Raw genomic sequence first — 19,026 nt, forward strand, 5'->3', positions numbered from 1 at the left:
CGGGTTGCCTCGTGACTGCCTAGAATCACCTGCCATTGGTCCCTTCATCGAAGCGTCGGTATAAAACATCGAGCTTCACCGGAAACCAGCATTTGGCGGCAGTGGCAGCAAGAGGCTCCGATAGAACTTACAGTACGCACCTTACACGCAGGATTCCCGGCAACACGACTTTCATCTGAAGCTGGCTGTGGGTGTTCAATATGTACTGTGCTGTATCACGGTGCCATATCTGCGCCAGACACACGACGCACTTTTCACGGGTTGCCTCGTGACTGCCTAGAATCACCTGCCATTGGTCCCTTCATCGAAGCGTCGGTATAAAACATCGGGCCTCACCGGAAACCAGCATTTGGCGGCAGTGGCAGCAAGAGGCTCCGATCGAACTTACAGTACGCACCTTACACGCAGGATTCCCGGCAACACGACTTTCAACTGAAGCTGGCTGTGGGTGTTCAATATCTACTGTGCCGTATCATGGTGCCATATCTGCGCCAGACACACGACGCACTTTTCACGGGTTGCCTCGGGACTGCCTAGAATCACCTGCCATTGGTCCCTTCATCGCAACGTTGGTATAAAACATCGAGCTTCACTGGAAACCAGCATTTGGCGGCAGTGGCAGCAAGAGGCGCCGATAGAACTTACAGTACGCACCTTACACGCAAGATTCCTGGCAACACGACTTTCAACTCAAGCTGGCTGTGGGTGTTCAATATCTACTGTGCCGTATCACGTTGCCATATCTGCGCCAGACACACGACGCACTTTTCACGGGTTGCCTCGGGACAGCCTAGAATCACCTGCCATTGGTTCCTTCATCGCAGCGTTGGTATAAAACATCGAGCTTCACCGGAAACCAGCATTTGGCGGCAGTGGCAGCAAGAGGCTCCGATAGAACTTAGAGTACGCACCTTACACGCAGGATTCCCGGCAACACGAATTTCAACTGAAGCTGGCTGTGGGTGTTCAATATCTACTGTGCCGTATCACGGTGCCATATCTGCGCCAGACACACGACGCACTTTTCACGGGTTGCCTCGGGAGTGCCTAGAATCACCTGCCATTGGTCCCTTCTTCGCAGCGTTGGTATAAAACATCGAGCATCACCGGAAACCAGCATTTGGCGGCAGTGGCAGCAAGAGGCTCCGATAGAACTTACAGTACGCACCTTTTTCAATTCAATTCAAGTTTATTTGCATCTATACATGTACAGACGACGGGAGTGCAGACAAAAAGCCAAATGGATTTGGCTTGACAGGGTCTGTCCCCCTACAGAAATGGCACTATGCACAATAAAGAGAACGCAAAGATACAATAATGGATAAACGAAAAAAAAGTATTAGTGAACATTCTATAACATTCTATGCTATAACAGAAATACATACGGCCAAAAAAAATCAATGATAGAATGCTGAAAGGATTTAAAAAGCAGAAAGCATAAAATTATAGAAATAAAATAGCTTTGAAATTCACAAACATAAATAATAAGTTACTAATAAGCAAAGAAAATTGGTTAGACATTCATGGCGTCAGTGTATACTACAGCAAAGCAAACAAAACAAAAAAACGAATCCACAATGAGCCCATAAAAGGAGAGCTACGTTGTTATTAAGTTTCTATTGAGTTTAACAAAGATGGCAGTGTGTGGCGTAACATTTGTTGACCGTAGTTAGTGCGCGTTTTAGGAACGTACCATGTTTCTCTGTGACGTGTGTTGTAAATGTTAGAACTCATTGTCAATAGAGATAAATGCTCGAAGAATTTGGTGTTCTGTTTTTTCGCAGTAGTGAAACGCTTGAGTAAAATACTACGATATATGGAGGTGACCGGCTGTAAGTTAAGGGCACTTAAAAGAGGCTGCGTATGAGCGTCATATGGGGAATTAGCGATAGCGCGCACTGCTTTCTTCTGCAAAAGATAAAGCTTTGTGATGTTAGACATTGTGGTGTTTCCCCACACTAAATGGCAGTAATTAAGATGGGACAGGAAGAGACAGTTGTAAAGCATCTTTTTCACGCTCAAGGGAAGAAAAAATCGAAGTTTCGTTAGTATCGCCACAACACGAGCGATTTTGTTAGCAACTGAGTCTGTACAAAGATTCCAAAGTAAGTTCTCTTGAAATACGACCCCGAGGCACTTAATGGATGGCACAATGTTGATAACCGAGGAACCCATTTGCAAATGGCCGTCAATGTGGACATTTTTGTTTTTAGGTTGAAAAAGTACAGTCTTTGTCTTGCTTTTATTTATAGACAGTGAATTCAATGAACTCCATCGATTGAGTTCGCTTAAAGGAGCGTTCGCAAGAGCCAACAGGTCCCTTGCACAACCAGATGTAAAAAACAGACTAGTGTCGTCAGCGTATATGATGAATTGGGCAGTGGTGTCAATATTTATTATGTCGTTAATGTAAATATTAAATAACAAAGGTCCAAGAATGCTTCCTTGAGGTACACCAGAATGAATGGGTAAGTTATCTGAAAGGCAGTTATTTATTGAAACCCTCTGACACCTGAACTGCAGATAGCTTTTGATTAAGCTAAGGAATGGGCCCCTGAAACCATAAGTTTCAAGTTTTGTTAGCAGTGTGGTGTGATTAATTGTGTTAAAGGCCTTTGAAAAATCGATGCAAATGCCTAGTGTCACAAAAGTTTGCTCAAATGCTTGTAATATTAGTTCCTTTTGTGTTAGTAGAGCTAACTCTGTCGAACGACCCTTTCGGAAACCGAACTGACAGTCAGTAAGGATATTGTGTTTTTCGCAGAAAGCGGTCATTCTGAGTGTTATTAATTTTTCTAGGCATTTTGAAAATACAGGTAAAATGGATATTGGTCTGTAGTTAGACATGTTGTTTCTTTCACCGGCTTTGAAGAGCACTGTAACCCTTGCGAGTTGCATGCGCATAGGAAATATACTGTTTACAAAGCACAAATTATACACATGCTCAAGAACTGGACATATCAGATCTAAAACGTGTTTTACGGGGCGTATTTGCAGGTCATCAATATCGCAGCTTTTACTGTTTCGCAGAGCGGAGAACGTGAGACAAATTTCTTCGGCGCTAGTTGGATGCAGAAAAGCACTATCGCAAGTTTTGGAATTGACGTACTCGCCGGAGCGAGGATCGTGCAAACTATTCACTAGGGACACAAAATAATTATTAAAAGCGTTTGCTAAATGCGCGCCTGATGAAAGTTCCCCATTAATGATCAATTCTCGTACGCCCTCTGGATGCTGACGTCCAATGTTAAGCACTGCGCTAAGGTTTCTCCACGTGATGTCCGTCCGCTTTACAGCTTCAGGATCAAACAACCTATGAAGGTAATCTTTCTTAGCTTGTCTGAGGGTTGCAGTTAACTTATTCCGAAATTTCTTAAATTCGGATAGATGGCACGTGTCTCTTGTGTCCAAAAAACGTTTGAATAGAGCATCTTTTTGCTTGATTAGTTTCAGAAGTGCACTGGTTATCCAAGGTTTTCTAGCTTTTCTAGGCTTCAGTGTTTTAGGGTGAAAAGATTCCGACTAAGCCTTTTTGAAAAGACACAGAAATGACTCGTACGCGGCGTCTGCGTCAGACTGATTGTACACGTCGAGCCAATTTATTTTTGATATTCTTGTAAGGAAATCCTCGAGTGTAGCTGGATTAATATCTTGGATAGTGATCGGGGGACACTGCTTTGGCTCTTTACTCGAGACATACGATTCCGAGAGAACAAATACTGGCAAATGATCGCTAATATGAGCGCTGATTACTCCGGAGTTAATAGTTCGAGATTCAGTGTTTATAATGAAAACATCAAGCAAACTTCCACAGTCCTTGCTAATGCGAGTTGGAGCAGTAATTGTGTTGAAACATGCATTAGCTTCCAAAAGTCGAGTGAAATCAGTACTCAGCTGCGTTTCGTTCAACATGTTAATATTTATATCTCCGCCCAAGACGAGTTCATACCTGTTTTCATTTATCCAGGATAAGAAGTTTTCCATAAATGTGAAAAAGTTTGCAACGTTCCCGCCTGGAGGGTGATATAAAACAGAAAATATGCTTTTGTTGTGAACGACAGTCAAGATTTCAAACTCCGCTGTAACCGCCGTAAACTCGTCGACTTTTTCACACTGAAAATTCTCCCTGGCCATGAAAAGTACGCCTCCACCGCTCCTGACTGAGCGATTTAAGTAGTGTCTTGTGTAACCTGGGATCTGTATAACTTCGTGGTCGTGTCGGTACCATGTTTCACAAAGCATAATAACATCAAATGAAAAGCCAAAACATGAAAACAAGGCACACAGCTCATCAGACTTATTGCGCGCTGATTGAGTGTTCAACAGGAAGAAAGATGTGCATGGCTTTTCATGATAAATTTTAGTCACAACCGCAGGGTTCACCGATTTGCCAGCCATTGACGGGAATGGCTGTTGGCAAATTGCTCGGAATTCTAGTTCCTCACTTCATCTTATCGATGTCCGCAACGCAAGATATGCGCAGCACATTCGACGTGTCTGTCTTGCGCGCGAAAATTTTACCGCCCTTTGTCCACGCGTACTTCCATTCTTTTGATTTCTTTCGCTCCACAACTTGTCCAAGAAGTTTCTTCAAGGCGGGGCAAAGGTGCTCATTAATAAATACCAGGGGAGAACTGGAACCATCAGCACTCTGGTAACCAAAATCAGACGTATAAATTCGATTTTTCCTGGCCTTTTCAATCACCGCTTCCCGATTCGCACGAGAGCGGAACTGCACGACAATGTTAGGGCATCCTTTGTCTTTCCTTGGCACACGATGACACATTTCTACATCGGAATCAGAAATGGGTTCGCTTATGACGTCTCCTAGTTTGCTCAAGATTGCTTACACGCTAGTTTGCTTACACGCAGGATTCCCGGCAACACGACTTTCAACTGAAGCTGGCTGTGGGTGTTCAATACCTACTGTGCCGTATCACGGTGCCATATCTCCGCCGGACACACGACGCACTTTTCACGGGTTGCCTCGTGACTGCCTAGAATCACCTGCCATTGGTTCCTTCATCGAAGCGTCGGTATAAAACATCGAGCATCACCGGAAACCAGCATTTGGCGGCAGTGGGAGCAAGAGGCTCCGATAGAACTTACAGTACGCACCTTACACGCAGGATTCCCGGCAACACGACTTTCAACTGAAGCTGGCTGTGGGTGTTCAATATCTACTGTGCCGTATCACGGTGCCATATCTGCGCCAGACACACGACGCACTTTTCACGGGTTGCCTCGTGACTGCCTAGAATCACCTGCCATTGGTCCCTTCATCGCAGCGTTGGTATAAAACATCGAGCTTTACCGGAAACCAGCATTTGGCGGCAGTGGCAGCAAGAGGCTCCGATAGAACTTACAGTACGCACCTTACACGCAGGATTCCCGGCAACACGACTTTCAACTGAAGCTGGCTGTGGGTGTTCAATATCTACTGTGCCGTATCACGGTGCCATATCTGCGCCAGACACACGACGCACTTTTCACGGGTTGCCTCGGGAGTGCCTAGAATCACCTGCCATTGGTCCCTTCATCGCAGCGTTGGTATAAAACATCGAGCATCACCGGAAACCAGCATTTGGCAGCAGTGGCAGCAAGAGGCTCCGATAGAACTTACAGTACGCACCTTACACGCAGGATTCCCGGCAACACGGCTTTCAACTGAAGCTGGCTGTGGGTGTTCAATATCTACTGTGCCGTATCACGGTGCCATATCTGCGCCAGACACACGACGCACTTTTCACGGGTTGCCTCGGGACTGCCTAGAATCACCTGCCATTGGTCCCGTCATCGCAGCGTTGGTATAAAACATCGAGCTTCACCGGAAACCAGCATTTGGCGGCAGTGGCAGCAAGAGGCTCCGATAGAACTTACAGTACGCACCTTACACGCAGGATTCCCGGCAACACGACTTTCAACTGAAGCTGGCTGTGGGTGTTCAATATCTACTGTGCCGTATCACGGTGCCATATCTGCGCCAGACACACGACGCACTTTTCAGGGGTCCTCGTGACTGCCTAGAATCACCTGCCATTGGTCCCTTCATCGCAGCGTTGGTATAAAACATCGATCTTCACCGGAAACCAGCATTTGGCGGCAGTGGGAGCAAGAGGCTCCGATCGAACTTACAGTACGCACCTTACACGCAGGATTCCCGGCAACACGACTTTCAACTGAAGCTGGCTGTGGGTGTTCAATATCTACTGTGCCGTATCACGGTGCCATATCTGCTCCAGACGCACGACGCACTTTTCACGGGTTGCCTCGTGACTGCCTAGAATCACCTGCCATTGGTCCCTTCATCGCAGCGTTGGTATAAAACATCGAGCTTCACCGGAAACCAGCATTTGGCGGCAGTGGCAGCAAGAGGCTCCGATAGAACTTACCTTACGCACCTTACACGCAGGATTCCCGGCAACACGACTTTCATCTGAAGCTGGCTGTGGGTGTTCAATATCTACTGTGCCGTATCACGGTGCCATATCTGCGCCAGACACACGACGCACTTTTCACGGGTTGCCTCGTGACTGCCTACAATCACCTGCCATTGGTCCCTTCATCGAAGCGTCGGTATAAAACATCGAGCTTCACCGGAAACCAGCATTTGGCGGCAGTGGCAGCAAGAGGCTCCGATGGAACTTACAGTACGCACCTTACACGCAGGATTCCCGGCAACACGACTTTCAACTGAAGCTGGCTGTGGGTGTTCAATATCTACTGTGCCGTATCACGGTGCCATATCTGCGCCAGACACACGACGCACTTTTCACGCGTTGCCTCGGGACTGAATAGAATCACCTGCCATTGGTCCCTTCATCGCAGCGTTGGTATAAAACATCGAGCTTCACCGGAAACCAGCATTTGGCGGCAGTGGCAGCAAGAGGCTCCGATAGAACTTACAGTACGCACCTTACACGCAGGATTCCCGGCAACACGACTTTCAGCTGAAGCTGGCTGTGGGTGTTCAATATCTACTGTGCCGTATCACGGTGCCATATCTGCGCCAGACACACGACGCGCTTTTCACGGGTTGCCTCGGGACTGCCTAGAATCACCTGCCATTGGACCCTTCATCGCAGCGTTGGTATAAAACATCGAGCTTCACCGGAAGCCAGCATTTGGCGGCAGTGGCAGCAAGAGGCTCCGATAGAACTTACAGTACGCACCTTACACGCAGGATTCCCGGCAACACGACTTTCAACTGAAGCTGGCTGTGGGTGTTCAATATCTACTGTGCCGTATCACGGTGCCATATCTGCGCCAGACACACGACGCACTTTTCAGGGGTCCTCGTGACTGCCTAGAATCACCTGCCATTGGACCCTTCATCGCAGCGTTGGTATAAAACATCGAGCTTCACCGGAAGCCAGCATTTGGCGGCATTGGCATCAAGAGGCTCCGATAGAACTTACAGTACGCACCTTACACGCAGGATTCCCGGCAACACGACTTTCAACTGAAGCTGGCTGTGGGTGTTCAATATCTACTGTGCCGTATCACGGTGGCATATCTGCGCCAGACACACGACGCACTTTTCAGGGGTCCTCGTGACTGCCTAGAATCACCTGCCATTGGTCCCTTCATCGCAGCGTTGGTATAAAACATCGATCTTCACCGGAAACCAGCATTTGGCGGCAGTGGCAGCAAGAGGCTCCGATAGAACTTACCTTACGCACCTTACACGCAGGATTCCCGGCAACACGACTTTCATCTGAAGCTGGCTGTGGGTGTTCAATATCTACTGTGCCGTATCACGGTGCCATATCTGCGCCAGACACACGACGCACTTTTCACGGGTTCCCTCGTGACTGCCTAGAATCACCTGCCATTGGTCCCTTCATCGCAGCGTTGGTATAAAACATCGAGCTTCACCGGAAACCAGCATTTGGCGGCAGTGGCAGCAAGAGGCTCCGATAGAACTTACCTTACGCACCTTACACGCAGGATTCCCGGCAACACGACTTTCATCTGAAGCTGGCTGTGGGTGTTCAATATCTACTGTGCCGTATCACGGTGCCATATCTGCGCCAGACACACGACGCACTTTTGACGGGTTGCCTCGTGACTGCCTACAATCACCTGCCATTGGTCCCTTCATCGAAGCGTCGGTATAAAACATCGAGCTTCACCGGAAACCAGCATTTGGCGGCAGTGGCAGCAAGAGGCTCCGATGGAACTTACAGTACGCACCTTACACGCAGGATTCCCGGCAACACGACTTTCAACTGAAGCTGGCTGTGGGTGTTCAATATCTACTGTGCCATATCTGCGCCAGACACACGACGCACTTTTCACGCGTTGCCTCGGGACTGCCTAGAATCACCTGCCATTGGTCCCTTCATCGCAGCGTTGGTATAAAACATCGATCTTCACCGGAAACCAGCATTTGGCGGCAGTGGCAGCAAGAGGCTCCGATAGAACTTACCTTACGCACCTTACACGCAGGATTCCCGGCAACACGACTTTCATCTGAAGCTGGCTGTGGGTGTTCAATATCTACTGTGCCGTATCACGGTGCCATATCTGCGCCAGACACAAGACGCACTTTTCACGGGTGTCCTCGTGACTGCCTAGAATCACCTGCCATTGGTCCCTTCATCGCAGCGTTGGTATAAAACATCGAGCTTCACCGGAAACCAGCATTTGGCGGCAGTGGCAGCAAGAGGCTCCGATAGAACTTACCTTACGCACCTTACACGCAGGATTCCCGGCAACACGACTTTCATCTGAAGCTGGCTGTGGGTGTTCAATATCTACTGTGCCGTATCACGGTGCCATATCTGCGCCAGACACACGACGCACTTTTCACGGGTTGCCTCGTGACTGCCTACAATCACCTGCCATTGGTCCCTTCATCGAAGCGTCGGTATAAAACATCGAGCTTCACCGGAAACCAGCATTTGGCGGCAGTGGCAGCAAGAGGCTCCGATGGAACTTACAGTACGCACCTTACACGCAGGATTCCCGGCAACACGACTTTCAACTGAAGCTGGCTGTGGGTGTTCAATATCTACTGTGCCGTATCACGGTGCCATATCTGCGCCAGACACACGACGCACTTTTCACGCGTTGCCTCGGGACTGCCTAGAATCACCTGCCATTGGTCCCTTCATCGCAGCGTTGGTATAAAACATCGATCTTCACCGGAAACCAGCATTTGGCGGCAGTGGCAGCAAGAGGCTCCGATAGAACTTACCTTACGCACCTTACACGCAGGATTCCCGGCAACACGACTTTCATCTGAAGCTGGCTGTGGGTGTTCAATATCTACTGTGCCGTATCACGGTGCCATATCTGCGCCAGACACACGACGCACTTTTCACGGGTTGCCTCGTGACTGCCTAGAATCACCTGCCATTGGTCCCTTCATCGCAGCGTTGGTATAAAACATCGAGCTTCACCGGAAACCAGCATTTGGCGGCAGTGGCAGCAAGAGGCTCCGATAGAACTTACCTTACGCACCTTACACGCAGGATTCCCGGCAACACGACTTTCATCTGAAGCCGGCTGTGGGTGTTCAATATCTACTGTGCCGTATCACGTTGCCATATCTGCGCCAGACACACGACGCACTTTTCACGGGTTGCCTCGTGACTGCCTACAATCACCTGCCATTGGTCCCTTCATCGAAGCGTCGGTATAAAACATCGAGCTTCACCGGAAACCAGCATTTGGCGGCAGTGGCAGCAAGAGGCTCCGATGGAACTTACAGTACGCACCTTACACGCAGGATTCCCGGCAACACGACTTTCAACTGAAGCTGGCTGTGGGTGTTCAATATCTACTGTGCCGTATCACGGTGCCATATCTGCGCCAGACACACGACGCACTTTTCACGCGTTGCCTCGGGACTGCCTAGAATCACCTGTCATTGGTCCCTTCATCGCAGCGTTGGTATAAAACATCGAGCTTCACCGGAAACCAGCATTTGGCGGCAGTGGCAGCAAGAGGCTCCGATAGAACTTACAGTACGCACCTTACACGCAGGATTCCCGGCAACACGACTTTCAACTGAAGCTGGCTGTGGGTGTTCAATATCTACTGTGCCGTATCACGGTGCCATATCTGCGCCAGACACACGACGCGCTTTTCACGGGTTGCCTCGGGACTGCCTAGAATCACCTGCCATTGGACCGTTCATCGCAGCGTTGGTATAAAACATCGAGCTTCACCGGAAGCCAGCATTTGGCGGCAGTGGCAGCAAGAGGCTCCGATAGGACTTACAGTACGCACCTTACACGCAGGATTCCCGGCAACACGACTTTCAACTGAAGCTGGCTGTGGGTGTTCAATATCTACTGTGCCGTATCACGGTGCCATATCTGCGCCAGACACACGACGCACTTTTCACGGGTTGCCTCGGGACTGCCTAGAATCACCTGCCATTGGTCCCTTCATCGCAGCGTTGGTATAAAACATCGAGCTTCACCGGAAACCAGCATTTGGCGGCAGTGGCAGCAAGAGGCTCCGATAGAACTTACAGTACGCACCTTACACGCAGGATTCCCGGCAACACGACTTTCAACTGAAGCTGGCTGTGGGTGTTCAATATCTACTGTGCCGTATCACGGTGCCATATCTGCGCCAGACACACGACGCACTTTTCACGGGTTGCCTCGGGACTGCCTAGAATCACCTGCCATTGGTCCCTTCATCGAAGCGTCGGTATAAAACATCGAGCTTCACCGGAAACCAGCATTTGGCGGCAGTGGCAGCAAGAGGCTCCGATGGAACTTACAGTACGCACCTTACACGCAGGATTCCCGGCAACACGACTTTCAACTGAAGCTGGCTGTGGGTGTTCAATATCTACTGTGCCGTATCACGGTGCCATATCTGCGCCAGACACACGACGCACTTTTCACGCGTTGCCTCGGGACTGCCTAGAATCACCTGCCATTGGTCCCTTCATCGCAGCGTTGGTATAAAACATCGAGCTTCACCGGAAACCAGCATTTGGCGGCAGTGGCAGCAAGAGGCTCCGATAGAACTTACAGTACGCACCTTACACGCAGGATTCCCGGCAACACGACTTTCAACTGAAGCTGGCTGTGGGTGTTCAATATCTACTGTGCCGTATCACGATGCCATATCTGCGCCAGACACACGACGCGCTTTTCACGGGTTGCCTCGGGACTGCCTAGAATCACCTGCCATTGGACCCTTCATCGCAGCGTTGGTATAAAACATCGAGCTTCACCGGAAGCCAGCATTTGGCGGCAGTGGCAGCAAGAGGCTCCGATAGAACTACAGTACGCACCTTACACGCAGGATTCCCGGCAACACGACTTTCAACTGAAGCTGGCTGTGGGCGTTCAATATCTACTGTGCCGTATCACGGTGCCATATCTGCGCCAGACACACGACGCACTTTTCACGCGTTGCCTCGGGACTGCCTAGAATCACCTGCCATTGGTCCCTTCATCGCAGCGTTGGTATAAAACATCGAGCTTCACCGGAAACCAGCATTTGGCGGCAGTGGCAGCAAGAGGCTCCGATAGAACTTACAGTACGCACCTTACACGCAGGATTCCCGGCAACACGACTTTCAACTGAAGCTGGCTGTGGGTGTTCAATATCTACTGTGCCGTATCACGATGCCATATCTGCGCCAGACACACGACGCGCTTTTCACGGGTTGCCTCGGGACTGCCTAGAATCACCTGCCATTGGACCCTTCATCGCAGCGTTGGTATAAAACATCGAGCTTCACCGGAAGCCAGCATTTGGCGGCAGTGGCAGCAAGAGGCTCCGATAGAACTTACAGTACGCACCTTACACGCAGGATTCCCGGCAACACGACTTTCAACTGAAGCTGGCTGTGGGTGTTCAATATCTACTGTGCCGTATCACGGTGCCATATCTGCGCCAGACACACGACGCACTTTTCACGGGTTGCCTCGGGACTGCCTAGAATCACCTGCCATTGGTCCCTTCATCGCAGCGTTGGTATAAAACATCGAGCTTCACCGGAAACCAGCATTTGGCGGCAGTGGCAGCAAGAGGCTCCGATAGAACTTACAGTACGCACCTTACACGCAGGATTCCCGGCAACACGACTTTCAACTGAAGCTGGCTGTGGGTGTTCAATATCTACTGTTCCGTATCACGGTGCCATATCTGCGCCAGACACACGACGCACTTTTCACGGGTTGCCTCGGGACTGCCTAGAATCACCTGCCATTGGTCCCTTCATCGAAGCGTCGGTATAAAACATCGAGCTTCACCGGAAACCAGCATTTGGCGGCAGTGGCAGCAAGAGGCTCCGATGGAACTTACAGTACGCACCTTACACGCAGGATTCCCGGCAACACGACTTTCAACTGAAGCTGGCTGTGGGTGTTCAATATCTACTGTGCCGTATCACGGTGCCATATCTGCGCCAGACACACAACGCACTTTTCACGCGTTGCCTCGGGACTGCCTAGAATCACCTGCCATTGGTCCCTTCATCGCAGCGTTGGTATAAAACATCGAGCTTCACCGGAAACCAGCATTTGGCGGCAGTGGCAGCAAGAGGCTCCGATAGAACTTACAGTACGCACCTTACACGCAGGATTCCCGGCAACACGACTTTCAACTGAAGCTGGCTGTGGGTGTTCAATATCTACTGTGCCGTATCACGATGCCATATCTGCGCCAGACACACGACGCGCTTTTCACGGGTTGCCTCGGGACTGCCTAGAATCACCTGCCATTGGACCCTTCATCGCAGCGTTGGTATAAAACATCGAGCTTCACCGGAAGCCAGCATTTGGCGGCAGTGGCAGCAAGAGGCTCCGATAGAACTTACAGTACGCACCTTACACGCAGGATTCCCGGCAACACGACTTTCAACTGAAGCTGGCTGTGGGTGTTCAATATCTACTGTGCCGTATCACGGTGCCATATCTGCGCCAGACACACGACGCACTTTTCACGGGTTGCCTCGGGACTGCCTAGAATCACCTGCCATTGGTCCCTTCATCGCAGCGTTGGTATAAAACATCGAGCTTCACCGGAAACCAGCATTTGGCGGCAGTGGCAGCAAGAGGCTCCGATAGAACTTACAGTACGCACCTTACACGCAGGATTCCCGGCAACACGACTTTCAACTGAAGCTGGCTGTGGGTGTTCAATATCTACTGTGCCGTATCACGGTGCCATATCTGCGCCAGACACACGACGCACTTTTAACGGGTTGCCTCGTGACTGCCTAGAATCACCTGCCATTGGTCCCTTCATCGAAGCGTCGGTATAAAACATCGAGCATCACCGGAAACCAGCATTTGACGGCAATGGCAGCAAGAGGCTCCGATAGAGCTTACAGTACGCACCTTACACGCAGGTTTATGCGAATTTCGAGCTTCTTCTTCTTCTTTTGTTTCCTTTTTTGCTGCTGCCACTGCTGCCAATTTGTGATTTTGTTCCTGAACCATGGTGTGAAGAAATAGCTGTATTTGTTGACGAAGTGAAACGTGAGCTACGAGCCGAGTTAAAAGATTTTAAGGAGAGCTGTGAAAGAGAACTTATAAAGGAAATGAGGGAAATAAAACATAGTTTAAGCTTCACGACTGCAGAATACGGGGAAATTAATGCTGACAACAATGAGCTGAAAGTTGCTGATACTAAACTAGAGACATTGTGTGAAGAACTAGCTGGTAAGGTGAAAACACACGAGGATAGGATCCTTGGAGTAGAGCAATATTCTCGAATCAAGAACGAATAAAGGGCATTCCACGCAAAGTGGAAGAGAACCTTCACGAACTGGTCGCAAAAATTGGTGAAATGTTAAGGTACCAGTGCTTCCTGCTGATATTGAAGTCATTCACCGCGTGCCGATCATGAACTCTGACAATACAAACATAATCGTTCAGTTTGCCCGTAGGCAACTGCCAGACAGCCTTGTGGAAAAGTGTCGGCGTCTGAGGCTAAACTGCTCTGACCTCGGTTTCGAAACAGAAGAGCTGGTGTTCGTGAATGAACATCTTTGCCCAGAATTGAAGCGGCTCCTGGGCCTCGCAACGGCGCGCAAACGTGAAGCACATTGGAAGTATGTGTGGGTGCGTGATGGCAAAATTTACACTCGGGAAAGTGACCAACTTCCGTCAATCAGGATTACCAGCTCAGCTGACGTAGATAAGATTGTAAGTTCCTCCTGAAGCTTTCTTTTCTTTGTCTTGTGTACGAACGTCGCCAGCGACGCCACCTATAACAGAGTGAACTATAAAACGCGCCTAGCTGTTTTACTTCTGACCTTTTATCTTACACCAACTTCGACTCTTGATGCGCAATGTCAGTGCTCTGCCCGTTCTTCCCATTTTCAATTTAACGTGTATACTTGCGACCACTCGTTTTACGTTATCAAGCCAAGCAAATATTGTGCATTTCTTGATACATGCATTGACACTGGAGCCTTTGTTCTTAGCCCCGAAATAAGCGCTGCAGTACTTTTTTTCTTCTCAGTACATCTTGCTTACCAAAGGTGCCACACGCTGTCCCGAGATTACCCTACACGTGTTCATAAGATGCCTGAACCCCAGTCATGTATCAATATATTTACATCATTGTTTAAAGAATTGCAATGATTAAGCAACAAGATTTCGTGTACCCCGGGGATGGCAAGCACATCAGTTTTTTTCAGTGCAACATGCAGTCAGCCAAGAATAAGCACGACGAACTGATAGCCTTTCTATCAGCTTTATCTTTTAGGTTCCACGTCCTGATGATGACAGAAACATTCTATACATCCGAGTACGATGTGCTAAACCTGCCGGGGTATTCGAGTTTCTTCCTAAACAGGCAGAAGAGACGTGGTGGTGGTGTGGCGATGCTGATTGGAAATTCCCATTCAGCAAGCATATTTCCAGCTTTTAGTATTTCGTGTGTGAACTATGAAGCCTTGTCGGTGCTCTGTAGAAAAAGTTTGTTCGTTGTTCTTTATCGCCCTCCAAATGGCAACGAAGGCAGCCTCTTCCAATTTATGTAAAAACTTTTAAGTTATGCGAATGAAAACAAACTGGCACTTGTTATAGGAGGTGATCTGAACATCAATATACTACAGCAAGGCGGCCCATCTAACGAATTATTGTTGTTACTTGAATCAAATAACTTCAGAAATGTCACTACCGAACCGACACGTATTACAACAGACTCTGAGAGCCTCACTGACATGTTCATTAGTCAATGCTACGTAGATACAGAGTGTGGTGTTATAGAGACTTCTCTTAGCGACCATTTACCTATATACATGTTCTGGAAAACAAACTGCTCCAAAAAAAAAACATTGGCCGCTTCAGACACTTTCTTTATACAAGATATAACCCCAAACACTCTTGAAAAATTTAAGTACGAGCTTTCTATGGCAGACTGGGCACCGGTATACAATTGCAACTGCGTAAATGACGCTTACAGGAAGTTTATGTCAATTTTCACTGACATATATACAAAGTCTTTTCCACTGAAAAGAATAAAAAAGTGCAAGAAGATACGTAAGCTATGGATTTCGCGCGAGTGTTTTGAAATGATACGCAAGAAAACCCACATGTACGCCAAATTTATCAAATCTACAAAAAAAGAAGACCTGGTTCAGTTTAAAAAATTTAGAAATACTGTCACGAACGTTCTCCGAAATGCCAAGCGTACGTACTTCAACAATTTGTTCGCAAGAGCTCACATTGCTCATGCTGACGAATTGTGGAGCACGTTAAACCTACTCTTAAATCGAAGTAAATCCAGCAAACCAATTCTAGAAATACAGTGCGACGGCAATACTCCTACTGGAAAGCCTCTAGCAGATGCCTTTCATTCATATTTCGTTAACCTAGCAGATAGCAAACATAATATGTCCTACCTTCCGTACTTATGCTCCTCCAACAAAGACAGCGCTTTCTTCTCTCCAACCGCAAATAGTGAGATTTGCGCAGCGTTTCTCAGATTAAAGAACAGTAAAGCTAGAGACATTGACGGTCTCAAAATAAAACCAGTGAAATTCGTTTTAGAACACATTTTGTCGGTTCTTGCCCACATTGTTAACCTGTCCATGACATCCGGCATATTTTCAGAAGACATGAAGCGTGCAAAGGTCGTAGTGATATACAAATCAGGTGATAAGAACAACTTTTCAAATTATAGACCAATTTCGGTCCTGCCTGCCTTTTCCAAAGGACTAGAAAAAATTATTTGCACTAGAATGAATTCCTTTTGCGAAAAACACAGTTTAATATCCCCATGCCAGTTTGGTTTTCGAAAAGGACTGTCGACCGAACTTGCTTTATTAACACAAAAGGAAATCATAATAAAATTTTTAGAAGCAAAGGAGGTAATTATTGGTATTTTTGTAGACTTCTCAAAAGCCTTTGACTCTTTTAATCACGAAACACTTTTAGCGAAACTAGAACAGTATGTTTTTCGGGGAGTATCAATAATAAATGAGGACTATTCTACTCCGGAATTCCTGAGAGCCGGTGTTCCACAAGGTAGTGTCTTAGGACCTTTGTTATTCAATTTATATATAAATGATATTGTAAACATCACAGACCGTGCTTCCGCCATTATCTATGCAGACGACACGAGCGTGTTTATAAGGTTTCACAGCCTTGACGATCTTCATTATGCAGCCAATGCCACCCTTGAGGCGTTACACCATTGGAGCCAAGCAAACTCACTGTATATTAATACTAAAAAGACTAAGGCAATCCTTTTTACTGTGGCCCAAAAACACATAAATTGCAGATTTGACCTCTATATCGGGTGAGAGAAAATTGCACTTGTACCAGAGACTAAGGTGCTCGGTGTCATATTTAATGGAAATTTGGTATGGAACTCGCATGTTAACTATGTCCTTGCTAATTTGGCGAAAGTAGTTGGAGTACTGTGTAACTGCCGTCATGTCTTACCTGCAAGGCTTAAACTTCAGGTATATAATTGCCTTTTTTCATCCCAAATAGACTACTGCTCTTTAGTTTGGAGTACAACATCAAAGGTAAATATTAATAGAATCCACATATTACAGAAAAAAGCACTCCGGCAAGTTGCGGGAGTTTCTTGGGACGCACCATCAATGCCTCTTTTTCAAGTGTACAATGTTTTACAGTTCACTAACTTGTACAGCTGTCGACTGATAACGCGATATAAGACATGCCTGTAATTCAATAATAAGGCTTATCTATCACTGTTTAATCTGAAACGGCCTCCTGACGTGCAATATTCTCGTCGGAACCAGGAATTATGGTTGGTTCTATTTTCTAGGACGAGTCAGGGGTGGAACAGCATTGAAAATCGTGTAAGCAGGCTTCTAAATGAGTTAATCTCAAAAAATGTAAACGTATACAGCATGAAACCGGCCGAACTTAAGACGTATCTGTTGAATTTTTAATAAATATGTCTGCAACTGATCACTCCTCAAGGTCAAAACAACTAAATCTTTGTAGCAGTTCTTTTGTGTACCTAATTTCGTTTTGATTGTGGTATTTATGTCATGTTATTTCAGTCCTTAGTGATGCTTTTTGTTTCACTGTACGCCAGCAATTTGTAAGGGCGCAGGGGCACCGTCAAGCTGTCTTCTGACAAGCTTTTTTGTCCCTGTGCCCTGCATTTCTTTGTATGAAGTGCAAAATAAACCTTTGATTTGATTTGATTTCAATGTTAGGTGAGACCATGTTACATTGTCAGCCATATTAATACTTCAGAATTTGAACCAATATGCACCGACTGCAGCGGCCATGTTTCGATGGAGGCGAAACTCAAAAGGCGCCTTTGCGCTGCACGATATCAGTGCCCGTGAAAGATCCCAAGGTGGTTGAAATTATTCCGGAGACCTCCACTACAGCACATCTTCCTCCCTTTCTTCTTTCACTTCCTCCTTCATCCCTTCCCTTAGAGCGCAGTTCAGGTATCCACCGAGATACGTCACGGTTACTATGTCATTTCCTTTCCTCAAAAAACCAATTGTTTCAAGTATGCAGTGAATATGCCTTTCTCATTAAGGCCTTATAAGTAGGCAAGATGTTCTTATCCTGAAAGTAAAAAAAATATATGTGCATTCTTAATAACATTACCAAACAGGCCAGTCGAGAGCATCCGAAATATTGTTCTGAGAATTGAAATACTGTTATTGATTGCAGAGGGCAGACTCCATAGTCGTCAATGAAGGCTTGCTAGGAAACACTGAATGGAAGGTCATAATGTATTTATTAAAACCTCGGGCCCAAGGGCAAGGCCTTGGGGACGCCCGAGATTGCAGGAAAAAAGTAGGACACGTAAGAATTAGCATGGGAATTCTCTCGACGGCTGGCTGTTGAAGCATGGATCCAGTTTAGAGCAATTGGATCAAAGTTATAGCATGAGAAAATACGCCTTATATAAATCGGGGATTTTTATCACACGCTCTTTCAAATCCCAGAAAAGAAGCGTTGAGGAGGATGTTGCCGTTGAGACAGAATGAGAGCAAGTTGGCTATCGCAGGAATGCTTTCTAAAGCGCCGCCGCGGTGGCTCAGTGGCTATGGTGCTCGGCTGCTGGCCCGAATGACGCGGGTTCGAACCCGGCCGCGGCGGCTGAATTTCTTTGGAGGAGAAATTCGAGGCCCGTGTACTGTGCGATGTCAGTGCACGTTAAAGAACCCCAGGTGGTCGAAATTTCCGGAGCCCTCCACTACGGCGTCTCTCATAGCCTTAGTCGCTTTGGGACGTTAAACCCCATAAAACAAACAAACAAGAAACAAACAAGCTTTCTAAAGCCTTGCCAATTTGGATGAAACAACTGAATCGGCCAAAACCTTATAGCATCATGAGAGTATAAAATATGTTTTACAGTTGGGCGCACATGCCAACTGCAAAAATAGGGTCATAGGTGCTGGATGATGACTGGCAAGACACATACAGGGGTCAAGCTATCATGAGACAGGAGGCTATCTTCATGTCACGCACAAGATATATGTACACACTGTGTCCCGTCCTGCTGTTGCATTCTCTATGTTTCACAGGGCTTGAGTGTGCTGTCGGGTGAACTGCTGGAAAGACGGCATGTTGACAAGAATGG

This window comes from Amblyomma mixtum, chromosome 7 (genome assembly GCF_055824585.1).
Source record: "Amblyomma mixtum isolate Tamu chromosome 7, ASM5582458v1, whole genome shotgun sequence".
NCBI lineage: Eukaryota > Metazoa > Arthropoda > Arachnida > Ixodida > Ixodidae > Amblyomma > Amblyomma mixtum.